We start from the raw sequence: 4,510 nt of genomic DNA, 5'->3' as shown, positions 1-4,510 counted from the left end.
ATTCACAATTCACAATTTTGAAAGAGGCACCGTTGCTTATCATATTTATTAACTTAGCATGCTTACTCTATTTTACTTAATACTTAGAGGTAGATCAGAGTAACAAAGAGAAAATGCACTTCCACTTTATAACCAGTCGTGCACCTCACCCCAAAGGAACCACTGACCCCAGGGCCACATACATGTATTTCAAAATTTTGCAAATTTTATCATAAAAAGGTTGATTAATACTAATGAGCAGATTTCAAAGCATTATTAATAATTTATTTTAAGACTATGTAACCCCCCCTGAACACGGGGGGGGGGGGATTAAAAAAAAACTATTTTGCTAGATGCACCTTTCTTTATCATAAATGTCTATACTTGGATCATTGGCATAGAACCCAGGAGCAAACGAAAAGATTTTCAAAGAATTAATGTATTTTCACTATATAATCAATAGAGCCCCGCCCTAACACGGGTGTTGCTAAAACGCGAAACGGAAAACGGAATAAATTATTTTTTCCCCACATTACCTTTACTATTGAAAATGTCCACTGAAAGGTTGGTTGCCCCCCCCCCCCCCCCACTTCTTACCACAGTATTTTGATTTTATGTAAATGTCGTATTGTATCCAAAAAATTTGTATTTAAAACGAATTTGGCCTTGGAACGAGTTGGCCACTAACCCCCCCCCCCCCCTCCCTCACGAAATAGGACTTTCGACTTTGGACAATATCCTTTTTTTTTTTTTTGGCTTGTCAAGTTCTATGGTTGATGCAATAACCTTGTCAGCAAATACAATTTATCATTGAGTGAAATGCTGACTGATGTTTATCATACTACTTGTTAGTCCATTATTTATGCACTGAATTGACGACGGATTTTTCCGTTATTTCCCGAGCAGGACAGGGAGAGAACACGGCTGGTGAGACCTGTCGGCAGGGGATGCTCACTCCTCCGTGGCATCTGAACCCACCTTTGATGTTTTGGAGGTCCTTGCTCTGCTCCTATTTTGTATTATTTTGTGGACTTTTGAAATTGAATACTGTTTGTTATCTCCACATCCTTCATTCACATAAATTGTTGACATAGCAGTGACATAGAATTGAATTTGAAAGTCTGTGTTTATGTGTGTGTGGGGGGGGGGGGGGGTAAACTTATCTGAAAAGAAATTGACAAGCGAAAAAAACACAAATGTATGATTCGGGGGGGGGGGGGGGGGAATCAGTTCCTACTCCAATGTCTTTCTGTACTTTTTTGTACAGTTACTTACTACTTTATTAACAAATTGCGGAGGTTTCAAAAACATTTCTCTAGTAAAAAGGTTTTGTCTAGAAAAAAAAAGGGTGGGGCAAATATTTGATATCTAGACAACCATGTTAAAGAGAATGAAAATGTTTTTTTAAAAATCCTAAGATTACGATAATGAAAGACCTTTCCGGCAAGCTCGGATAAACACCTCTAATGTGTAAAGTTTATTTGTTGTTTAAATTTTATACAAAATAGAATAGCTTCCTATATATTAAAATTTTGGACACAATGTAGATATAGCTGGAAAACTGTTCTAAGTTAAAAATGTAGCATCTTTACATTTAACGAAGATATAGTTTGTATGTGGTACATATGTGCGTTTGTAGAGGGGGGAAGGGGGCAAGGTGGAAATGAATGGTGAAATATTTGAGTTTATTTTCCCGCTCTTTGGAAAGGTATGAAAAGTTGCAAAAGGTCCGCCCTTTCCTTGTCCACTGGCAGCATTGTGCAAGGATCCGTATCAGGTGGTCTAATCTGGAAATGATGATAACCCTTTATCACACAGTTTTCTAATAAAAAAGTTTTTTTTTCACTTTTGACATCCTTACATTGTTATGATAAATTCAAATTAACGTCCACTTCTGAGCTTTCTTTTGGAATCGTCTTCTGAAAAATTAATTTTCAAAAATTACTTTACAATAATTTCAGAAAAAAAACATACAGCCATATACAGGCAGTTTTATCGATGATTAAGATTTAATAAATATATATAAAGACATAAAAATATATACATGCCAATCTATGTATTTACTAGGTACATTCGGGACAAAGTAAAGGAACCGACTCTGAATCGGGAATGGTGGTTTCACAACATTCAGTGTGTATCCAGTTCCAACACATCGTACTGGATCCAAATATTTCCAGCTCCGATTTTCTGATCCTCTTTCAATGACATATGGCATCCTATACATTGGACATCATCATTTTCTGCAGTCTTGACTTTGCTTGAAATCTTTTACTTTTTACGGCTTTTTGTTTTCTCTGACAATTTCTTCTTCATGAAAATGGCTTTAGCTTTTTTTTCTTTGTTGCAAAATTTCTAATCTTTTCCAAATCTTTTAAAGCCATCAATCGGAGGGATTCAGATGATGTTAAATTGTCTGGCAAAATGCAAAATGTCCTTTAACACTGGAAATATACCAGTACTTGTACTGTTGACTGCAACTTAGGCTAGTAATTCTAGTCCTGATGGTATCTCAGGATGACACTCCTTGTTGGGACTGTTAAGTAGATATGATTTCTTATATAATTTCTGATATGCATCAAAACCTGGTGATTTTTCTTGTATGTCATATCCCTCTTTCATCCGTCTTTCATACTTTTCTCGAACTGGTGTGTTTAACACACTCTGAAAGGCCTCAGATGCAATCTTCATCTTTTCATCTTCTTTAACCTCCTTTGTTGTTAATTGTTTTTCTTGGTTTGCCAATTGTTCATCAGGTATTGCTGTTGTAGGTGATATATCATCAGTCATTGTACTGTCAAATGTTAAACCACTCTTCAGCTGGTCCTCTGAAATGACATTCCAATCTACAGGATAAATTCCAGAGGATTTAAAACTGTTTATAACAGTTAAGGGCCTGTAGAAGAGTAGAAATTCTTCTTTAAGTTTTTCAGCAAAATTCTCTTTTCCAAGTGGTGACCCTGGATTTTCATGAGTGTGCCTTCTCACTACTTGATGCCATCTTGCCTTAAGTGGGCCAAACACACCCTTGTCAAGAGGTTTCATGACATGGGTTGCATTTGGCAATAGACGATATAACTTTATTCCACATTTTTTAGCATGTTCAAAAGTTGCCATGACTACAAACACTATCAAATAAAAGCACTACAGGTCGTTCACTTCCTGCATGTGTTGAAATGCTCTAGGAAAATTCTGAATGTTGCAGAATCCATCCAACCCTTCTTGGGTATGCAATTGCACTGTCTTTTACAGTCCCTGTCAAAGGATTATACCCCTTGGGTTTTGGTTCCGGAAAAATGATAAAAGGTGGTATCATTTGCCCATTAGCTGCAACACAGAACATAACGGTAAACCTTTGGTTGCTGTGTCCATCAGCCAGCGAGATGTGGGACTTGGACTTTCTTGTTAGGGCCTATGATTTTCCCAGCTATGCTGCCTACACTAAAACCAGTCTCATCAGCATTCTACACTCGCCCTGGTTTGTCAATTAGTCCTTTTTCAGTAAGAAAAAAACTTGAATTTAGAATACCAATTATCAGTTTTCTCCTTTGTTAATTTTGCTCTACATGTCTCCAGTGGAGTTTCTTTTCTAGTCTTTACTATGTGAGAATTTCTTGACATAAATTTGTAGTACCAGTCATAGCTCGGCCTTTTGTTTTTAAATGGTGTCTTTCTATTTTCTCTTCTGACTACAGTTTCAACAAAATCCAAAAATCCACTTGCTTTCAAGCCCATGCCCCTCTCAGCCATTTCACTAATCCATTTTGGCATGGCTTCTTCCTCCTCTGCACTGAATACTGTTGATGGTCCATTTCTACTGTCTATTTCAACTTCACCAAGATTCTTCTTCTTAAAAACCCATAAGATAACTTGTGTTTTACAGCAGAATGAGAAATAGTTACCTTATTTGATTTAATATCATAAAGTGCTCTTTTGACTCTTTGTCCTTTAGATGGAGATTTAGGATATCTACCAGCTTTATACTTTCTGGTAACAGCCTCTGTTGCCTTAGCTGCTGGACTAATTGCCTTTTGATTGAAAACAGTTTTCTTCTTTTTTCTTCCCATGACTACTTGACAACTTGTAGTATCTTTCAATGGTTAGTGTTATTTGATATATAGCAAACACTGAGAAAAAAATAAATGCACTCTTTACTCTAAATATTAATGAGATTGTTCATTCTATACAGTTTTTTTTATTCAATTTTATTGAATTGTACATGTATTTTCTTCTAAGCATGTGTCATTGTGTGCATGAGAGAAGGGGGGGGGGAGTTAAAGCCATGACTTTGAAATTTTTAATACTTTCTCAGCCTTTTCAAATCAACATAATCGGATTTATGCAGTGAATACGATATAAATCCATTTATCACAGCGCCCCACGCGGTATGATGCGCGCGCAATATACGCGCAGAGCATTGGAGCAGTCAATTATCAACTACCCTCAAAGATACACGTCTTAATTTGAGTGCTGCTTAATTGGATTAATATTTTCAAATAAGCGGCGTGCATAGTTAATGAGTATCTATGCACGT

The sequence above is a fragment of the Saccostrea cucullata genome, unplaced genomic scaffold (genome assembly GCF_032062105.1).
Source record: "Saccostrea cucullata isolate Sc308-1 unplaced genomic scaffold, CSIRO_AGI_Scuc_v1 ctg2152, whole genome shotgun sequence".
Taxonomy (NCBI): domain Eukaryota; kingdom Metazoa; phylum Mollusca; class Bivalvia; order Ostreida; family Ostreidae; genus Saccostrea; species Saccostrea cuccullata.
This window is presented reverse-complemented; position numbering follows the sequence as displayed.